Raw genomic sequence first — 23,839 nt, forward strand, 5'->3', positions numbered from 1 at the left:
CTTTATTCTGAGAAAGATACATTGTATATTTAGTTTGTTGAGAATTTTTGTCATGAAGTGATGTTGAATTTTATCCAATTTTCCCCCCACATCTATTGCATAATCATGTGGTTTTTGTCTTTCTGTTAACATGGTGTATCACATTTATTGAGTGAAATATGTTAAAACATCCTTACATCCCTGGGATGAATACTACTTTATGATAGTGAATGATCTTTTAAATGTGCTCTTGGATTCCGTTTGCTAGTATTTCATTGAGAAATTTTTCATTTTTGTTCATCAGTAATATTGGTTTGTAGTTTTATATTTTTTCTGTTATGTCTTCGGTTTTAGAATAAGAATAATGCTGGCTTTGTAAAATAAGTTTAGAAATATTCCCTCCTTTTTGGTTTTCTGGAAAATTTGAGGAGAATTTAGTTTATCTTCAACAGTGAAGCCATCAAGTCCTGTGCTTTTCTTTGATGAAAGAGTTTTTACGAGCAACTCAATGTTTTCACTTCCTGTTGGTCTGTTCAGATTTTCTATTTCTTCATAATTTAATCTTAGTAGATTGTATGTGTCCAGAAATGTATCTGTTTCTTCTATATTATCAAATGTGTTGGTATGTAGTTATTTGTAATAGTCTCTTCTGATCCTTTGTATTTCTGTAGTGTCAGACGTAATGTCTCTTTTTTCATCGCTGATTTGATTTATTTGTCTTTTCTCTTTTTTTTAACTTAGTCTAGCTAAAGGCTTGTTAATTTTATCTTTTCAAAAACAACTCTTCGTTTTGTTCTTTTTATTGTTTTTGTCTCTATTTCATTTATTTCTTCTTTGTGCTTTACTATTTCCTTTCTTCTACTAATTTTGGGTTTATTCTTATTTTTCTAGTTCCCCAATATAAATCGTTAGATTGTTTATTAAAATTTTCTCGGTTTTTTTGATGTGTGAATTTATTACTATTATATAAACTTTTTTCTTAAAACTGCTTTTCCTATGGTTTATGGATTTTGTTATGATGTGTTTTCACTCTCATTTATTTCTAGCAAACTTTTAATTTTTCTTTTAATTTCTCTTTTGACCCATTGTTTGTTGGAGTATGTTGTTTAATGTCCATATATTTGTAATGTTTCCTGAGTTTTTCTTATTGTTGATTTCTAATTTTACAGTATTATGATAAAAGATACTTGATATGATCTCTGTCTTCTTAAATGTGTTAAGGCTTGTTTTGTATCCTAATGTGATTTAGTTTAAAAAAATGTTTCAGGTGCAGTTGAGAAGAATGTGTGTTCGACATCTATTGGAAGGATTATTCTGTAAACGTATATTAGTTCTATTTGGTCCATAGTCCAGTGTTTCTTTGTCCATGTTTTTCTCCAGATGGTCTGTCCAATGTGGAAAGTGGGGTGTTAATGCACCCTACTGTTATTGTATTGCAGTCTATCTCTCCTCTTAAGTTTGGATAGTATAAATATTTTTTAAATATTACCAAAACTCAATCGATTAAAAAATATATTGCACATTTTAAAACCATAAAAGTAGCATTAATTTTTTTTCATGTCTACTCTTTAATGATATAAATAGATTTGGAATTTATTTTCACCTTGATTTAAATTGTAGTGAATATTTTTGTTGGGTAAAGAGAGTTTGAATTTATGCACTTTTCAAAATATGTCCTGGAAATACTAGTTCCGTTATTTGGGACATGAAAGAAGGATGATCATTCATATGCAGAGTCCTGAAATAGTTCGAGCTGTTCTAAGGTTGATTTAATAAATATAATAAAGTGTCTTATGTTACCTCCTCAATACCAATCACTTTCTGTAGATAAAATAATATTTATTTGTAGTTCAATTTATATTTGTTACGTGGAGAACTACAATAAAACAACGCTTATAACATGAATATTACATAGTATATATATTAAGACATTGGCAGATCTATCTTAAATTTATACCATCATAATATTAATGGACTAAAAAACATTTCCAAAAATATGGACAGTAGGCCATTAACTTTAGTTATTGGAATATTCACAATTATTCATATTTTTGCTTCCATATCCATATTATAATTTTAAAGGTATAATTATTTAATACATTACTAATTTCCTTTGTAAATGTACATAAAGGAAATAAATTATTTTTATTAGAATTCAAGTTTTAAAAAGTTGATCAATTTGACAATCTTTATAATTCCCGGTGAGAAAAGAAATAGAAAAATCAGCTGCCAGCTATGTCTAAATGATTTATAATAACAATGTTTATTATTTTTTAATGTACTAAGTATGCAAGGCATTCAGTTTATTTTATTTGGACTCAATTTCTCTAAGGTGTTTAATTTTCATTTAAAATAAAATCTGTTGTATTATTAAATTTTGATAAGGTAAATGTATGCATGCTTATTTTTTATTTATTTATTTATTTTTTTAAATGGAGTTTCACTCTTGTTGCCCAGGCTGGAGTACAATGGCACTCACCACAACCTCTGCCTCCCGGGTTCAAGCAATTCTCCTCCCTCAGCCTCCTGAGTAGCTGGGATTACAGGCATGCGCCACCACCCCAGGTAATTTTGTATTTTTAATAGAGACGGGGTTTCTCCATGTTGATCAGGCTGGTCTTGAACTCCCGACCTCAGGTGATCTGCCTGCTTCAGCCTGCCAAAGTGCTGGGATTACAGGCATGAGCCATCGCGCCCGGCTGCATGCCCAAATTTCTACATCTTTCTTTACTTTCTTGAGTATGTACATTAATGCTGAAATTTTAGAATTAAACATTTTATCATTTTAAATGTAGTATTCATTAAACAAATGCCATAACTCATTATGGTAAGCAGAATAAAGACTCTAATCCCTGGGACACTTAAATATGATACCATGTGTGGCCAAAGGGATTTCGCAGGAGTAATTATAGTTACAGACTTTGAGATTGAGAAATTACCCCAGATGATCCAGGCGAGCCTACAATGAATTAAAGGTAGCCTGTGCATTAGTTTTCTGAAGCTGCAGCAACAAAGTATCACAAACTGTGTGACATAAACAATGGAAATTTATTGTCTAGCAGAGTTGGCTCCTTCTAAGGACTGTGAGGGAAAATCTTGCCACACCTCTCTCCCGGCTTCTGGTAGCCTCAGGCGTTTCTTTATTTGTAGATTGTGTTCCCTCTGTGTTTTCACATCATCTTCCCTCACATGTCTGTCTCTGAGTCCAAATTTTCTCTCTTCCTAAGGACACAAGTCATATTAGATTAGGGTCTACACTAATGACTCCATTTTAACTAGATTACCTCTTTAAAGACCTTATCTCCAAATTAGTTCCCATTCTCAGATACGGGGGTTAGAAATCCAACATACCTGTTTTTTGGTGACCCAGGTCAATCCATACGAGCCTGGGTTACATATTTTTATTACTACAATTCCTAAAATAGGAGATAAATCTGTTTTCAGCAAGTGCGTCGTGTCTCATACTGTTCTATGTGTGGACCCCAGATGGTCAAAATCTGTGTTCTGTGAATGCTGTGGAGAGACGAGAGCAGAAAAAAATGGCAAAAGATGAAAATTTCTTCCAGAAATGCCAGAAAACCAAACTCATTGTTCAAGAGTTGGCACATGAGCCTGCTCATTACCTCTGATTCAAGAAACAGTTTGTGGTCATAGCACCGTTGCCAATGTCCTGTGGACTGAGCTATAAATGTGATAAAGAGTGAGGATGACTAACTTCTAATCACAAGAGTAAAAAAGTTGTGGTGGCAGGTTTAAAAAAATACATAATGGCACCAAAACTGACTACTCTAATAGAGGAATATGCAAGTTGTTATTTTTAAAAATCTTACTTTGCTTGAATATAACATGCAGTCTTTCAATCAGGAAATAACTATTTACATTTTCATTGTGAAATTTAAATAAAAAATGCTATACAGCTATACAGCAATAAGCTGGTAGAGAACAGTTATAGCATGTTCATGTAAAATCTAGATATTTCTTTTTGATATTATATATTATAGGACTGAGTCAGTATATTTCTTTTGATATTATTGTTGTTATTTTAAAATTAAATGTAGATAATTTTGTTTCTATAGTAAAACTGAACTGCTTCAAGTTTAGAGTCAGAAATCTCGAGCACTCATCTCAACTCTAATTTAACTATGGCAATTTAAAAAATCTTTTGAATCATCAACAGAATAACAATGACACCAGTGAAAGTTAAATAAATGCACGCTATTATATTAAGTAGTCATATTAAGCAGTTCATTACATTAAACAATGAATTCCAATGTTAATATTTTAAAATTTTTAAAATTAAGTTTATTGATGTGTATATTTGTTTCTATGACAAAAAATTATTCTTAAGTTTGGACTTTTAAAAAGAAATATGTCAGATATAATTGCATTTAAATTTGGTCAATTGTATGATGTGTCAGTTGATTTCTGTAGAAAGAGGATGGCAAGATAGCCATGCAAACAGTTTATTGGGGAAATAAATTCAATGGCAGCATTCTTCAGAATATGATATAAAACAGAGAGCTGTAAAAGAAAATGAGGAAAGAAACAGGATTGCACAAGAAGAATCTCCATCCATTATGCACACTGGATAGTGCTGGCCAACCCAAGTGGGAGTTCACAAGCCAAGACTTCCCATTAAAGAAGACTTATGTTGGCCAGTGATGGACAAACTCTTGTACCTACACTATAACCAATCATTGGGTGTGTTTCAAAGTTGAGATGAATCCAGAAGCTCTTTGCATAGAGATTGTCAGCTGATAGCCCTCCTTGCAGCAAGATGAGTCATTTTTTGAAGGAAAGTTGCATAGTCCATGCATTATGCCACCTAGGCTCAAGTATCTGCACATTTGACATGTTGCTTCTCCATGATTCAGATATATGTCAAATAAATATACTTCCTTGTATTCAATCTTATACTTTAGACCCTTGGTCGAACACATTCACAATACAATCTTAAAAGTATAACCAGCTCCTGCTAATACCATCTGGTTAATACTTTTTTATTGATATTGCTGTGTACAACTTTTATCGAGTTATATTTAATTCACCATACAAGCACCTTTTCGAAATGTATAGTTAAGTGGTTTTTGGGATATTCACAGGTTTGTGCAATCATTACCAAAATCTATTTTCAGAGCATTTTCGATTTCCTTGAAAGAAACTTCTTACCCATTAGCTGTCATTCCCCAATCTCTTGACACCCACCCCTACAGAACCACCAATATGCTTTCTCTTTCTATGAATTTGCCAATTCTAAACATTTCATGTAAATTTAATCATATAATACACAACATTTTGCATCAGACTTCTTTCTCTGGCATAATGTTTACAAGGCTTATCTGTGTTACAACATGTATCTCTATTTCATTTTTTTTTACTGTAGGATAATACTCTATTGTATGGGTATACCTAATTTTATTATCCATTCATTGGTTGATGAATATTTATGTTGTTTCACTTTGGAGCTACTGTGAATAAAACTGTTATGAACAGTCATGTAAATTTTTTTGTGTGTGGACATACGTTTTCATTTCTCTTAGGTATAAGGAACTGCCATGCTATTTTGCAGAGTAGCCACACCATTTTATGTTCCTACTAGCAATGTATAAGGGCGTCAAAATTTTCCACAAACTCATCTCACATTTTTTGAAAATTTTATTTTAGCTATCTTAGTGAATTTAACGGCATATCACATTATGATTTGGATTAGCATTCCTGTATTGAAAACGATGTTTAACATCTTTTCATGCATTTATTGGCTATTAGTATATCTGTTTTTTGGAAATATTTGTCTTGATAATTTGCCCACTGTTTAACTGTGTCATTTATCTTTTTCTTGTTGAATTGTAAGAGTTTCTTGTATATTCTAGATACTAGAGACTTAGATCTATGAGGTGCAAAATATGTTAACCTTATTTCCACTTTGTCTTGATTTTTGTAGCTCTTAAGTTTGAAAGTAGGAAGTTTGAAATTATCCTCCAAATTTGTTTTCAAAATTATTTTGGTTATTTTTATGTGAACTTTTCTGTCAACTTACTGATTTCAGAACAAAAAGTTTCCATTTTGACAAATATTAAGTCTTCAAATTCATAAATATTAATATAGAATGTCATTTCATGTATTTGGATATCCTGTAATTTTTTCAACAAATGTTTTTGGTTTTCAGTGTATAAGTGTTGCACTTCTTTTTAATAAATTTTATTATAAATATAATTATTTAAATATTTCATTTCTGTTGTTAATTACTAGTAAATATTCATAAAATTGATTTTTGTATGTTGTTTTTTGCCACTCACGTGGATGAACTGGATTATTAGTCCTAATAGTTTTTTTCTTTTTCTATTAGGAATCTTAATAGTGGATTCCTTAGATTTTTCTATAAACAAGGCCATGCCATGTTCGAATAGATATAGTTTTCCTTTTTTTTTTTTATTTTGAACTTTTTTTATTTCTCACTTCCAGTACAGTGCTAAATAGAAATGTCTTCCCCTCAACTTGGAGGAAAATATGTCTTTCTTTGTTAAGCATGATGTTAGCTGAGGCTCTTAAAAAAATAGATGGCTTTTATCAGGTTGAAGATGTTTCTTTTCATGTCTAGGTTGTGGAATATTTTTATCATTAAAGGGTGTTGGATATCATCAAATGCGCCTTCTGTATCTACTGAGATGGTTATGTCATTTTTGTCCTTTATGTTATTAATATAGCATATTACATTGATATATTTTTAATAGTAAACCAACCTTGCACTTCTGATATAAGGTGGAAGGTTATATATTGACTTGAAATTTTCTTCTTTCTTAATGTAGTGCAGACATTTACAGTTATAAATTGCCCTCCGAGCACTGTTTTTGCATCCCATAAGTTTTGGTTTGTTGTGTTTTTGTTTTATATTCCAATTTTCCTTTTTATTTCTTCTATATTTGTTATTTAAAGGTATGTTATTTAATTTGTATATATTTGTAAATTTCCAAAATTTTATTATCTTTTTGATACCCAAATTAGATTCATTGTAATCAGAGACCAGATAAATTTTTCATATGATTGTAATTCATTTAAATTTATTGAAGCTAGTTGTATAGCCTCGCACATTGTTTATTTTTGGTAACATGCCTGGTGGGTATCTGCTGTTGAGGAGAGGAGTGTTCTATAGATGTCTATTAATTCCAGCTTGTTTATAGCGTTGTTCAGATTTTCTATATTCTTGTTTATCTTCTGCCTATTTGTGCTATCTATCATTAAAAGTCTCCTGCTATTATTGCTGACTTGTCTATTTCTACCTTTCAGTCTGTCAGTTTTTTAAAAAATTTATATTGGTACTTTTTTTTGGTGCATATGTATGTATAGTGTTATATGCTTGATATGGTTTGGCTGTGTCTTCATCCAAATCTCATCTTGAATTGTAGCTCCCACATTTCCCCTGTGTAGTCGGAGGGACCCAGTGAGAGGTAATTGAATCATGAAGGTGGGTCTTTCCTGTGCTGTTCTTGTGTTAGTGAATAAGCCTCACAAGATCTGGTGATTTTATAAGGGGGAGTTTCCCTGGGAGCACAAGCTTTCTCTTTGCCTGCTGCCATCCATGTAAGATGTGACTTGCTCATCCTTGCCTTCTGCCATGATTGTGAGGCCTACCCAGTCACGTTGAACTATAAGTTCATTAAACCTCTTTCTTTAGTAAATTGTTCAGTCTCAGGTATATCTTTCTCAGCAGCATAAAAACTAAGTAATAAAATCACCTTGAAAGATTGGCACTCTTTTTCTTATGCAATGTACTTTGTCGCTAGTGATCAGTTTTTTCTGGAAGTCTATTTCTTACGAATTAGTGTGGTCACTTCAGCTCTCTTGGGTAGCTTCTTGTATAATAGATATTTTTCTATTGCTTTACTTGTTAACTATTTGTTTTTTCCACTTTGGGGTTTTTGCTGTTTACTGTGTAAATGTATATAATTGTATATGTTTTTTTATACATTCTGACAATTTTTGCCTTTTGAGTTAGATGTTTAATCCATTTACAGTTAGTCTTATTACTGCTGAATTAGTATTTATGTCTGCTGTTTTGTTCTTTGTATTCTGTACCTTGTATGTATTTTAACCTGTATTCAAAGATCTCTGCCTTCTTGTGCGTTAAATTGATATTTTCTAGTGTATTTTAAAATTCCCTTGTGTTTGAAAATATTACTGTATTATATTGATTACTGCTTGCAGCTACCCTAATATATAGTCCCTTGCTTCTTTTTTCAGGCCTATTGCATTACTTGCTCCGTTATTGATTTGGGCCTGCCCATGATGAACATGTATTTTACTTGAGAGCTAAAGTAAATCCTGAAAGTACTCCAGGTCTATGTATTAGGTACTGCAGGATTTTTTTTTTTTTACAGCTAATTAGCAATTCCTTGATAGAAGATTTGAGTATCTGAGTATTTCACCTTTATGATGCCATAGATATCATGTGAGTTTTTCTGTTTTAATTTTAATTATCTTATTATGCATTAATTTGTTTTCATTGCCCGGGTTTTCATGATTATGGCAAGGTTCAGGGACATAAATTTTGTATACTTTTATCAAATAGCTCAAGTTGGTTTAGACACATCTAAAAAATATTAAATGTTTAAACTTAGTGTAAAACTCAATGATTCATGTTTCATGATCAACTGGAGGTAAAGCACTATATTGTTCTTATTCTATATTATATTACAGGTTTATATCTTATCCTACATTGCATTTCAGTTTTCCCATTGAACTTGGAACTAAAACTTGTATATCTCTGTAGTTTGGACATGGAACTCAATAATTGATCTATAGTAGTATTAATATAGGTATGTTTAATATACGTGTGCTACTCCCTTTGTTACTTAAAGCCCTTTTTACCCTTGAGATTTGACAGCCTCCTCTGTGTTATAACAGTCTGTATCAGGCAACCTCATTTTAAAGAAATTATCTTCCCCCTACTTGTACTGTGACATCCATACTGACTTCCTTCCCACCTAGACTCAATTCATTCTCTGTCACCGTTAGGGGGTAATCCGTATCCTATATAAAAACCCAATTTACCCTCCCCTCAGGTTATGGTATTTTGTGCCCAGCTGCTCTTCTGCTCAACTCTGACATCTGAGTCACCACACGTTCTTCCTAAATGGCTGCATTTCTCACCCTGCTTGGGCTCCAACATCTGGCTTTGGGCCATCCTGCCTCCTTTTTTCCCCGTCAACCCAGGTGTGGACATCTAACTTTCTTGGCACCATTTAATAACTAATTAAATGTCAATTCTTAGAAAATGTCCTCTTCTTCCCTGTCTCTGTCTTCTTTGTCTCTCTTTGCAGTGGATATTGTTAAAAAGAGTAAAATCACTGAATTTTGTGAGTGGAGTTGGTGAACCCAAACTTAAAATATCACTTCTAAAGTCAAAGTGTTGGCATCTAGATTTAATGGTGAATAAAAGCATTATATGACACCCTAGGATTACTGAATGCCTTACCTTGTATAATAGACTCAACTTATCTCATCCAGGCTTGAAAGAAATATATGTTTTACCGATCATTGTTAGACAGATAAACCCCTTGAGAATATTCCCAGAAAAGGGTTGTACAGCATTCCAAAAACTTCTAGTGGTATAAAATTTACCACTATAGAATTCACTTACAGGGTCTAATTTTATATTCTATAACCAAAAATAAAGAAAAAAAAATTATAACATAAATTATTCCTTCCTTCCATCCTTCCTTACCTCATCAATAAATATTTTTGAGGAACTATTAGGTGATGAATATTTTATCCACAATAGCTTAAAAATAAACAAAAATTTCTGATTTCCTAAAGTTTCCATTCTAATAGAGTGAAAAAAGCAAAACAAGATTAATAAGTAACATACAATATTATTATTGTCTTTGATAATTGCAATTTATTTGGAGGAGAATAAGGCAAAAAGAGGGGATGTGGAGTGTCATCAAGCACAGGTGGTACTCCGGGGAATTTAAAACAAAAAGGGTGTATAGATATACCAATGGTACCATAGATTGTAGGTCTTAATCCTTGAATTTGTAACTGTTATTTTATATGGAAATTGCTTTGCAGGTGTGATTAAGCTAAGGATGTTGAGATGGGAAGGTTATCTAGGTCAGCAAGGTGAGTCCTAAATGCATTCATTAAATATCCTTAAAAAAGCAAAGCAGTAGAAAATTTGACACATACAGAAAAGGCAAAGTGAAGATAGAGAATAGAGACTTTTGAAGATGTTGGCTTTGAATATTAGAGTGAGTCTACTACAAGCTAAGGAGTGCCAGCAGCCGCCTCAAGGTGAAAGAGGCAAGGAAGGGATTTTCCTCTAGAGCTTCTGGCAGTAGTATGACCCTGCCAAAAACCTTGATTTGGCCTAGTGAAACTTATTTAGACTTCTGGCCTCTAGAACTGTGAGAGAATACAATTCTGTTGTTTTAAACTGCCTCATTTTTGGTGATTTGTTAGAGCAGCCACAGGAAACTAAAACTCATGGTATCCGGGCACTGACTCTGAGAAGGTGTTATTTGTATAAAGTTCTGATAGTATATGGGGTTAAAGCCTAGAGGGGTGAAAAGTTGGACTTGGAAAAGGATTGTACAAGATTTCTTAAAAGATTTTTATTTTTACTCCTTAATTTGAACTTGGATTACAGGGAAGTGACATGTAAGATGAGTCTTGAAGAAAAGAGTTAAAAATATTTTAAGAAGAGGGAATAATCTATGAAAAGGCTTGAAAGCATGAAAAATTTAAGAATACTCTAGGATATTAAAAGATTTAATGCCTTTCTGCATGCACCTATCAATTAGAAAGAGTTAAGAGCAAAATATGTCCTTTGGTGTATGATAATGTTAAGCCATAAAACATGTATACTGCGGTTCCTTTTTCAACTTGGAAGTCTACTGCTTACATGGAAGAAAAGTGATCTATAACGTGTACTCAAATGATTAAGTGCTGTTCTTAAAAGGGTAAAGGCTCTTCTTGGCAGGAAAACTAGAAGTTATTTCATCTGATTAGGAGTCACACTGAAGCTGACATCTTACCACATGTTCAGGTGCATTATGATTCATTTCCATAGGGTAACTGAAAAAATTTAGCAAGTTAAGAAGTTCTATATTTAAGGTACATAACAGTTCAATAGAAAGCATCTATCTATCTACCTACCTATCTATCTGTCTATCTATCTATCTATCTATCTATCTATCTATCTATCTATCTACCTATCTCATGGTTACCCTTTCTCAGTCATTTCAGTGGATGAATTGAAGTTGAAATTTTATTATTGATTTACTTATTCTGGTATATGTATATCAAATTTCATATGTACAATATTTATACAAACAATAATAAAATATATTTGCAGTGTCTTAATATATGGTAAGCACTCTTCTAAGAGTATTCTATATATTATCTGATTTTATCCCCATGGCAATATAGTGAATACTACCTCTATATAGAAGATTAGAGAACTGGCCAGGCACAGTGGCTCACGCCTGTAATCCCAGCACTTTGGGAGGCTGAGGCTGGCGGATCACCTGAGGTGGGAATTCAAGATCAGCCTGACCAACATGGAGTAACCCCATATCTACTAAAAATACAAAATTAGCAGGGCGTGGTGGCACATGCCTGTAATCCCAGCTACTCAGGAGGCCGAGGCAGGAGAATCACTTGAACCCAGTAGACAGAGGTTGTGGTGAGCCAAGATAGCACCACTGCACTCCAGCCTGGGCAACAAGAGTGAAACTCTGTCCCCCATTTCCAAAAAAAAAAGAAGATGAGGAAACTAAATTGTATTTTCAAATGGAAGCATATTTATAAAAATTATGTGAAAAGTCTTAATTATTAATCTATAGTAATATAAGTATAATACAAAAGTGCAGAGCTAGAATAAACCCCAGACCAGTTCTTATGAAGCACTATTAGAATGTCAGACATGTCAGGAAGCACAAGTACAAGCCAAGTAGATGGAATCATACTGGATATAAGAGTCATAGATGCCAAGAGCTAAATGGAGTGGTTGTTCCCTTCAGAGCTATAAGTACAAAGTCATTTCAGATATTGACGGAGGCAAATAAGCTACCAAGACAATTAATACTCAGTAGTAATATATAGGTGATATATTTCAATTCTATTTCACTACATCTGTTGGTACAAGGTGTCTCTCTTTATTTTTTGAGATGGAGTCTTGCTCTGTCATCCAGGCTGGAGTGCTCTGTCATCCAGGCTCACTGAAACCTCCGCCTCCTGGGTTCAAGCGGTTCTCCTGCCTCAGTCTCTCCAGTATCTGGGATTACAGGCATGCACCACCACACCTGGCTAATTTTTGTATTTTTAGTAGAGACAGCCTTGTTGGCCAGGCTGGTGTTGAACCCGTGGACTGCAAGTGATCTGACCACCTCGGCCTCCCAAAGTGTTGGGATTATAGGTGTGAGCCACCACTCTCGGCCCAAGGTCTCCTTCTAATTGATGGCAAAGACATCTGAGTCTCTAGATACTTTTCCTAGAGTGAGCATTGTGGGTAAGAAAGTTCAGCATATAGATGGAATAAATGTTGATGCAGTATGGACAAATCTCTGTCTACTCTGGGGCATAAGGTGTTTGATATAATCCACCTGTCACCAAGTGGACGGTTGTTTCTCTCCAAGAAATGGTCATAATTAGATGGCTTCTTTTGATCTCTGTTGCTGGAAAAATGAAACCATCAGGAGTGAAAAAAAAAATGAGCCCTTGCTTTTGGATTTATTTCATAAATATCAATGCATAAACTCATTGTATGAATCTGTTGGGCTAGCAGTGAGGTGATTCTACCTCAGGTTATTTCTACCCCTGTACATATAAGACAGTCAAGAGCACAGCTGGATATATTGCCCATTGCATTTCACATTAGCACTGCTCTGTAAGGTCACCAATAAATGGGTCTGTGATACAGCCTCTGCCCATTTTTGGCTAGCAACAACTTTTAACCAAACGCAGCTTACCTGTGAATCAGACTCGAGTTCTTTCTTCCACTTTTTGGCTGAAAGGCATCCTTACCTCATACCTTTATTAATTGCAAGTATAAGTACTAGTTGTAAATATAAACTGAAGAAGATTAATCTGTGTAATAGTCAACAAGATGTCTTTTTTACCTTGTCATGTACTTTTGCCTTCTAGACCTGTCTGAATCAATCTCAAATATGTAACTTTATTGCACTATAGATTGCCATTTTGCCCACTTAGCCATATGGTTTTGTGGATTTCACAATTCCCAGTTCATGATGGCACTTTCACTCTCACAGTCACTTGATGTTCCAAGGCCAGCCTCTTTTGCGGTTCTGACACTATTAAAGAAAGACTCTGGTCTGGGTTTTCATTACAATCAGCAGCTGCAGGGGATGTGAGTCTCCTTAAAATCTGTTAAATCTGCAAAGGAGCCTTTTCACAGTTTGCCCAAATTGGCTGTGAGACGTCCTTCACTTAACATTTTCCTCTTACAAGGTTTCTTTTGCAGCTAAAGTAAGCCAGGCCACTTCAAATTCCTTATAATTAACCCTGCCCCCTGTCTTCCTAGAGCCAGAGCTGCCACACAGCCTAACACCTCACTATTTACTTGAATGTCATCCAAATTAAGCACAGGTGAAAACTTTAGTCATTGTGATGCTACCATATACCAGGTGTTAGCATCTCCCCACTAATAACAGCACCCTAGTATCCATTAAAACAGGGATAATACACCCCAATATCACCTTCCGAGGGTCTATTTTTAATTCGTGTCCCAGAAAATAAAGCTAGAGGCAGGAGGTTTATAAGCTGTTTCTTTATCAGGAAGTGTAATTTTGCAGAGCAAAAGTGAACAAGTGGAGTAAAGACTAAAACCAGGGAAAGCCAATACAATAATGAACTTGTAAGTTGGTGACTGTTACGTGAGAAAGATTGCTCTTCTCAATGGGAATGTTTCCCCATAAGTGGAAAAAACAATATCTTAAAACTGCTCATTGGATGTGGGTCATGGGAAAAAAAGGGGCACATTTATCCACCAGCTCCGAGTTGTGCCCAAAGGGGATTAACGTTCTGATATTTTGGATTAACATGTTTGGGTGCTGAGGAGTATTCCATAGCAGTGTCAACAGAGCAGCCTCAGGGCGGGGGCCCAGTGCATGGTACAGGCATCAGTCAAGGTTTTACCAGGCTGTGCTTGGAACTGGTTATTGCAGGGTCAGGTGAAACAAGAGTACCTGAGATTGTAATATGTTTTATACAGGCATGTAAAGTAGTGTGATAAAATCCATGGGAATTTGTTGTGTTCTGCTTCAAACCTGCTTCCCCTCTGGTGTTCTCTGTCTGTCTGTCTGAGAGAATGGTAAACTTCTTTTTCTTTCTTTTTTTTTTAATCTATTTGCATTAGGAAAAAAAAAAAAAAAACAGCTAGGTACCTTCAATGAAAAAGCCATCTCTTGAGAATTCAATCTGTTCTCAGTGCTACATATTTTGACTGCTATTTATGGCTCAGAGCTGTCCACTTAACCCCTCTTCATCATCCTCTTCATAATGCCCATCCTCATGATCACCTCCGAGCTAGATTACTGTGATCATCTTCAGTCTTGTTCTATTTCATTTTACATTTTCCAAAGGACAAGTGAATCTGATTTTAGCACTCTTTGTTTCAAATCTTCAATTAGTCCCATTTCTAAAGAAAGGAAGGGTCTCCTGAACTTGATATGGTTCCTGCTGACTACTACAGTCTTACCTATTTTCCTATCTCTTTCTTGCAAGTCAAACAAAATACCTTTTTGTTCCTCAGGAAAGGGCATTTTCTCTTTCTCCGCATGTGCTCATTCCACATTGTTTTCTAATTTATTTGTCTGTTTATTAAATCTTGTCTTTCTAGTTTTAATTTAATTGCCATTTCCTTGAGAAAAACTTCAGTCTTCACTCAGGTGGGTTAACCCCAGATATACTCAATAATACATAATAATAATATAATAACCTTTTCATCTTCTGTTATTACCCTTTTTAATAATCTTGTAACCACTTGTTTTATGCTTCCCTTCTAGACTGGACTGTGAGCCCCTTGAAGACTTTTATCTTTATCATTATTTTATCTCAGTCACCGAACACAACCAGATTTCAGTGTTTCATGAATATTTGTTAAGTGAAAAAATACTCAGAGTATGTTAAGGGTTTCAAATAGGGGTGTTGTAACACGAACTATGAGCCTCCTTTTGTGAAGGGGAGCTATGGTGAGGATGGAGGAGGTCAGAGTCAGCTATGATAGGAGGAGCTGTAATGAAGCCAAATTCCTGTGACTAAGGAGTCATGTAAAAATTGCACCCTGGTGCTTATTTAATGCAAAGGAGTAAAAGTAAAATCGATTCCTCATGTTGTATTTTCTCCTGTCCACCAAAATAGAGTGATGCATGAACTGTGGGTAGCAACTTGAACTCGTGAGTATTCCCAGAGAAGGATGAAAAAGCTGGTAAAAGGACTTGTAAATGACTCTGGGAAGATGAGCTGGAACTGCTGGAGTCTTTTGTTGCTAATAAAAATGTGCCAGTGAAAGCTCCTGAGAGCTGTGTGTTGTCCCACTGAGAACCAAACCACTCTGCTTAACTTGCCTTGCCAGAGAAGTGAATGCTGTTTGTAGTAGGTTTATTGGGGAAACAAACCGTTTGAACTCTATCCAATGTTTCCATGGCTAAGGACTTTAGTCACCAAACTTCTTCGCAAAGAGTGCAGGCCGGCCGGGCGCGGTGTCTCACGCCTGTAATCTCAGCACTTTGGGAGGCAGAGGCGAGCAGATCACCTGAGGTCAAGAGTTTGAGACCAGCCTGACCAACATGGAGAAACCCTGTCTCTACTAAAAATACAAAATTAGCCAGGCATGGTAGCACATGCCTGTAATCCCATCTACTCGGGAGGCTGAGGCAGGAGAATCACTTGAACCCGGAAGGTGGAGGTTGCAGTGAGCCAAGATCACATGCCTTTGCACTCCAGCATGGGCAACAAGAGCAAAACTCTGTCTAAAACAAACAAAAAACACCACTAACGATAGAAAAAAGAATGCAGGCAACAGGACCTTCCAGCTAGACCTGTGCCATTCTTACTGTGTTAGCTAGTGCTTTTAAAGCACTTCAGCATAACTGTCATTTTCAAATGAGATATTTCCTTATTTCTTGAACGTATCTTATGGTTCACATGGCAGATCCCTGATGACACAGGGATTTTAAAATGTAAGTTTGTCAGTATTTATTAAAGAGATATGTTACTTTGAACGTCTAAATAGAAAGATGATAGTGATTGGCTGAGCTTTGACATGAAATATTGCAGGGTAAAATGGGACAGTTTATCTTGTGTGCTTTGAGTTGACTGTGACAAATAGCCTAGATTTCTCCTTTTTAAAGCATGCTAGAACCCACTCCTTTATTCTTTTATCCCACCCAAATTCCTACAAGTTGGATTATTTATAAGTTCTCTTTCCTATTATTTGGCAGCTTCCACCTCTCACACTGTTACACCGTATTCTTCCTTTCTAGATTCTAAGTTCCTTCAGGGTTAGACCTATATCATATTCACCTTTGCATTTCCCATACCCAGTGTGGAGTCCGTTAGGGACATATATTTACTTAGCAAATATTGATTGATTCATTTAATTAATTTATTTATTAGATAGATTATTAAGGCTACATAATAGTTATACATATATACACATATAATGGATTGCTATTAGCATACCATCCCAATGGGAAATGATCAAATCAGGGTAACTTGGATATTCATCACCTTGAGCCTTTTATTGTTTTTTTTGTGTGTGTTAGTAACACTCCAAATGTACTGTTTTAGTTATTTTGAGATGCACAACAAATTACTGTTAACTGTAGTCACCCTACTGTGTTACTGAACACTAGATGTTAGTCCTTTTATTTAACTCTCTTTTCTTTCTTTTATTTTCTTCTTTTCTTTTTTCTCCTCTCCTCTTCTCTTCTTCTCTTCTCTTCTCTTCTCTTCTCTTCTCTTCTCTTCTCTTCTCTTCTCTTCTTTCTCTTCTCTTCTCTCCTCCTTTCTTCTCTTCTCTTCTCTTCCTTTTCTTTTATTATTTTTTTTTCTTTCTTTTTTTTAGTTGAAGTCTTTCTCTGTTGCCCAGGCTGGAGGGCAGTGGCATGATCCCAGCTCACTGCAACCTCCACCTCCCGGGTTCAAGCAATTCGCCTGCCTCAGCCTCCCGAATAGTTGGGACTACAGGCACATGCCACCATGCCTGGTAAATTTTTGTATTTTTAGTAGAGATGAGGTTTCACCATATTGGTCAGGCTGGTCTCCAACTCCTGACCTCAGGTGATCCACCCGCCTTGGCCTCCCAAAGTGCTGGGATTACAGGTGTGATTCACCATGCCCAGCCTTAACTGTATTTTCATATGCATTAATCATTATTGAGAAAATCAGTGAATAAGTCTCACATGTACAGAACCCTGATCACTTTTGCAAATGCATTCAATGTCAGTTATGGAATTGTGTTTTCCCCAACCTGTAGAAGAATTTGTTTTCTGCAGGTCTCCTCCCAGTATCTCCTGTTTACCTGGTACGAAGCTTCATTCTTCTGGCTTTATGCCTTTTATCCTTGGGATCTCTGTCCAAATGTACATTTCATTATCAGATACAATACTTGAAAGTGCGGCTTTTCAAAACTTTTAGTGGCAGAATCCCGTTGCTGTCCTGGCTCAAGTTAAGAGTGCCACTTGCTCAAAGACTTAAGCTTACCATGTCCTGCTTGCTCACACTATATTTTTAACAAATCATCCCTCCTTCCAATATATATACACTAGTGACCATGAATTATACTTTAAAAAGAGTATGATACTAAGGAAGAGAGAGGGGATTCCAAGTCAAGAAGTGGGGGAAACAGAAACAACATCTTAAACTGGGGTTTATGCTGCTCCTGCTCCTCTTTCCAAGACTCTTCTCTGTCAGGCACAGCTTTCTCAAAGAAGAGCAAACTTTTGAGTTTCAGAGGAACTCAGTAAACTTGTTTCTGTCTTCCTTTGGAAGTATCAAAAACATCCCTGGATTTATAGCCACAGAGAATTCCAAAAGTTTATCAGGTAACTTAGGTGTTTCAAATTCAAAATGCATTTTGCCTGAAAGAGTAGTTTATCTGTCTTGGTTATGTTTTTAAGCCAGCTCACAGAAACCTATTTATCCTCCTAAATGCCAGAAGTGTAGCACTGTTCACAGAGTGCACTAGAACTAGAGCACAAGGAAAATAATTTATGCACTTCAAAAGAATTGAGGTATCTTCCCATTTATCCTTCCACTCACCTCACTCACAGCCTGAGAAAACAATACTGGGTGCCAAGAATCTTGTTCCATGGGGCAAGGAGCATAAGGAGGGTAGGACTAGGGCAATGAAAGACTTGAGTGAAAATGCTGAACAATGAGGAATCTACTCCAATACAATTCGGAGCTTTGGGTGGTAGATATGGAGTGGGGAGGTCTACAAACACTTATCCTAAATCTTTCCAACTCTGCCAAGGTCAGGTGAGAGCTATTGTTATTATCTTCTTACTGAAGACTTCAAGAATGGCTTACTTCACTTCTCTGTCATCTTTTGAAGTGTCTTAAGACTAGATTTGCCTCAAAGGTGAATATATTTTTATATATATATATATGTATATGTGTGTGTGTGTGTATATATATATGTATATATATTTTCTCTCTTTCTCTCTATCTCTCCATCTCTTTCTCTTTTGTTTTAGGTTATCCTAGATATATTTTTCATATGATGTGGAGTAGAATTCTAGAGGAAAGAGTTGGGACTTCATAATTATTTGTTGAATACCTATAAAGATAAATATTCAACATAAATTTCATGTGCTGAGGAGTTAGGATAGTGTCTTTGGAAGGCATGAGACCTCTGGTGTTGCTGAGGGACACAGTGAAAAATTAATGGGGATGCAGTCTACCTCCTTGTCTTATATTTTCTTGCTCTGACAGTCAGCTCAGACCCATCATCATGAGCTCCTTTTATAAGTCCCCTGGAAAGGTAAGACAGACATTCCAGGAGAGAGTGTGCATTGGAAGAAAAGAGACAGATCACTCCAGGCATTGTCTTGCAGAACGACTAAGAAGAAATAAGGGAAAGAAAGCTGCTGGGAAAGGAAAACAGGTTTTCCAGAAGCCACTGGTCATTCTTGGTTGATTATTTCTGTGTAATGGAGAGTTAAACCACCTAAGTGAAGGACTGCCTGAATACATCCTACAGGCAGCAGTGGCCTACTTCATTAAATGCAGCACAATGTTCTTGGACTAGTGTGTCAAAATAGGAAAGTAATTGCTAGTCTTATTATCTTAAGCTGCATATGGCATGATGTGAAAGTCAGTATGTAAAAGAAATGTTTCCTTAAAGCGGTGAACATAATTTCCTGGAAAATTAACATAAGTCAAATGAATAAATTAGCAGTCAGAGTAGAAACAAATATTCTTCATTTTTTAAACAAAATGTTTGCTAAGAAGAACAAAATAATTCATATTTATTTTCATGAACTGGGTTCATATGTATTAAGATAAGCTTCTTATTTCACTCTGAATCTTTCCTGTAAACAAAAACTGTACAACGAATGTATAAAAACTTGTAAGTCAATCTATCTAAAAATAATTCAGAATTATGTCTAATTTTCTCAGTTGAAAGAAAACTTGTTGCACATAAAATACATTTGTTATGGTTAGATTTCGCTGAAAGTCATGTACTTAAAAAAGAAGAGAAAAAAATCAGAATAGACTCTATGTTTAGAGCCAGTTTAAATGATAAATGTTCCTGTAACCTTGATGCTTTCAGTAACAAGTCCTACTTGTTTTATAAGCAATTATTTGGCATTATGAAAAAATGCATCTCTTCCCTCAACTGTGATATTACACAAGAAAGTGACTATTTTGTAGAAAAAAATCCTTTTCACAAATATTCAGTTCTGATTCTCATGACTTTTCTGCTTTGAAATTGTAATGGCTTTGTTATATTATTAACAAGATAAAATAATCTCCTTAGACTTTCAACATTCTGATAGAACCAGTAGGTGCACCGCTAGTTATTGGTTGCTAAATATACAGAGGGTTTTTACGACGTACATGAGAAGAAGCTTGGCGATTTATACATCAAAAAATGTCCCCTCCTTCAATAAGTTTACAATAAAAGCTTCAAGAAGAAACATATGATATAGTTTACTATTATATGCTTTAAGCAGTGCCTTGAAAATAACTCTAATTAAAGTTGCCGTTGCTTTGACCTGATTAGACAGAGAACAATAGTACTGCTACTCTTTGTCTACCCTAGGATAGTAAGTAGTTTATGATATATAATATCTTTTGACAACCATGTTAATTATAACCTAGCTGAATGCTTTCCTTTAGAGTAGAATTTTTTTAAAACAAAAGAAGAAGAAATTGTAGTGAAAGCTCTCAGAATATTTCTGAGTATTGCTAATGATTGTATCTAATAGCTAAGAAATGGTAACTTTTCTTGAGATTTTCCTCTTATTTTTTACATTGCACTCAATGTATTTTCCAAAGCTCCACAGGAATATTTGCATAAGAACCTCTGAATTACCTAAGTAGGTCAAAGCAATGGTCAGTATTTCCAGAAGTGACATTTCAAGTTTATTCGTTGCTTCTTGATTTGACAAAGTGAAAACAAATGCCATCCCTCTATAAGTTAATGAGTTTAGAAATCGTCCATTCTGACATTGTCATGAAAGCACTGCACAGGACTTAGTGTAAATTTGTAGGCTGAAACTTCAGCAGCTTAATGAGTGGAGATTGCACAGAATGATTTCCATTATATTATCAAACTATATCATGACTTTGTAATGCTGTTTGAAAAATTTTGAGAATTACCTCTCCTGCCCCCAATGCTAACACTCATATTAAGGCATCACAAGTCAGGTCTAAAGTTAGTATTTTTCAGAGTATATGAATTTTTAAAGCTACTGAGTATACTCCAGGCAAATTACATATATCACTACCTTCATCATAATTTTTCCTTCTGATCAATATTTTCTAACTGGAGACAATTTAGATAAAACTGTTAAAGCATTGATGTGTTCGAGCTTTGAGTCAAGTCTAAGCCTTCCAGCAAAAATGAGAGTTGGTACTCTGTTCTTCAATTATGAAAGTTTTGTCTATTGCTATAGAGGGTTTAAATAAGCTTCTATAGTTTTTCTTCTTTAATTATTTTTCATTAATTATGACAATAAAGAGCAGGCTGGAACGTGTATTATTTTATCTGATTCTCCATGGACATGGTTTGACCAGGTATCAGTTGATTGAATCAAGATGGAAATCAATGAATATTTACTCACTAACTCTTGTGTGTATGTTCCAAGCTTGTAATTTGGAGAATAAAGAAATTTTGCCCTGCTCCTATGAATTACATCAAAGACAGAAATTTATATGAATTCACTTAGAAAATTCTAAATTCCTACACTAATGTGATATTTTAATATTGCCATTGTATAATTGAATAATATTTAAGAGAATGACAATAGAATGAAAACCAAATGTAGTTTATGAAGTGTTGTAAAGAGAATATTAGACTTGAAATCAAAATACTATATGACCAAGTTGCTTAAATATTTTGAAACTCTCACTACTTACCTACGAAATTATACTTCTTGCTATGTCTAACCTATATTTCAGTGAGACTAAAGTTTGATAACAGTACTTGAAGAATTGCTGTTTTAATTGTAACACTTTTGAAATAGGTAGAATTTTAATATGTTCCCCCAAATTTTCCACTCCTGATGTACCATTCTGAATAATCCTTATGACTATGAATATGATGGATTTTCTTCCTAGGTTTAGATTATGTTGCATGGCACAGCTACCTTTAAGAAAAGGTTATTATCCAGGTAGGCCCAACCTAATCATATAAGCCCTTTGAAAGCAAGTTTCTCACCAGCTAATACCGAGATAATTGAGAGACCTGAAGTACATGAAAGATCCAGTGCTCTGTTGATGGCTTGAGGATGGAGGAGTCCACACAACCAGAAAACAAGGACCTCAACAAGCTCATTTTTCTTGTTGCCAGTATTCAGTTCTAATGAGTTTGGAAAAAAAAAAATTTCCAAAGACTCAAGATGAGAACTCAGTCTGGTCAACATTTTCATTTCAATCTTCTGAAAACATGAAGAGAGAACCCAGTCATATTACACCAGACTCTGCCTTATAGAACTGGCATAAAAATGGGTGTTGTTTTAAGAGTTTATGGTAGCTTGTCATATATCAATAGAAAACTTATAAGCCCTAGAAAAATAAAAGCAGAAGATATCATTGTTATCAATATTATAATATTGTGCATTTGTAGTACAAGTAAGTGTTAATTATAAATAGGAAAAACATGGCACGTTTTCATGTGGAAAGTGATGAATGAGTCATTTACCTTTAGAGATGATTTACATCTCTTTATTCAACTAGCTAGCTCTGTATAATATATGCAAAAATAAATTCCAAGTGGAGCGAATATTGTGACCATCTCGAAGGGTCAACAAGATGGAGGAAAATTTGAGTAACAGAAAAGGAAATCAAGGTTGGGCTGTAGCAGAGAATAATGCTGATAAAAAGAATTTCTGGCTCAATTTTGGGAAACATATATTAATATGCCTAAATGTTCATTTTAAAACATTCATACATTAGTAGGTAGAAAACTAGACACATGGGAACAAAGGAGGAAAATATTATAGCAGTAGAATCAACATCAGCTTGACAATTAGTTAGATTGAGCAGTTGGGAAAGAAGTGCAGACTGAAAATGCGTTTTGTATTTTCTTTTGGTCCTTGTATATCTAGGATATTATTGTGGTCATCACAGAAATAGAAATGTCAGGTAGAATAGACCAATATAGTCAGAGAAGGCTAACTGCTATGAAAAAGAAAATCACAAACATCTCAGTAGTTAATGCTAATGAAATTTATTTCTCACTCATATAACAAAGCAATGCTGTCATTTTGTAGGTGGCCCTGCATGCTAGGAGACAAGGATCCAGATTCTTTCCATTTTACAGCTACATCATCTTTCAGGGTCTTAGAGACATCTGCTGAATTCCCTGCATCTGGCTCACAGAGCAAGACAGAGAGGGAGTTCAGGAGTGGGTGGAAGTTTTTTAATGGGCTAACCCTGGAAGTGATTCTTTTAATCTATGTCTCATTGGGCAGGATTCAGGCACACCCGACTGCAAATGAGGCTAGGAAATGCAAGTCTACAATTTTCTGGGAAGAAAAAGAAACAAGTTTTGAAAATTAATAGCAGATTCCACTAAAAGAAGAGTTAAAGAAATAAAAGTTCTAATCTGAACATGCTGATAGTGAGTGGCCTGTCATAGTATAACCAAAAGAAGCAAGAAATTGAAAATATGGTCCTGGAAGTATGAAGGTATAAATCATAAAAAAGAGTTGAACAGTAGATTCGTTTTGTCATAGTTCATTTCACAAAATAATAATAAGCATTTTAAATTTTGTCTGATTTTAAATAGTATAAAAATATGAAATAATTAGTTGAAAATCTAACAATTTCTGAAAAGGTCAGAAATCATGGTTATTTCATGTTTCATTTTCTCACAGGATAAACAATGCAATGAATTTTGGGTTTGATCTATCTTGTGTAATAATATTTTGTTGCAGTTGACTTTCGTGTGGCTCTGATTATAGTTACAACTTTTCCAGATATATAATCACCAATTCAAGTAATTTTGGTAAGGTAATAGACTTGAAGCAAAATTTCCAATATCCTGAACTTCCTTGCTGAATATTCTTCTTTTCTTTTAACTGAAACATGGATTCTCCCTGTAGCTTCTCTCAAGGTGTAACATGTTTCTCCTCTACCACCTTTTCTTTTTTTTTTTTTTTTTTTT

This window comes from Theropithecus gelada, chromosome 5, assembly GCF_003255815.1.
Source record: "Theropithecus gelada isolate Dixy chromosome 5, Tgel_1.0, whole genome shotgun sequence".
Classification (NCBI taxonomy): domain Eukaryota; kingdom Metazoa; phylum Chordata; class Mammalia; order Primates; family Cercopithecidae; genus Theropithecus; species Theropithecus gelada.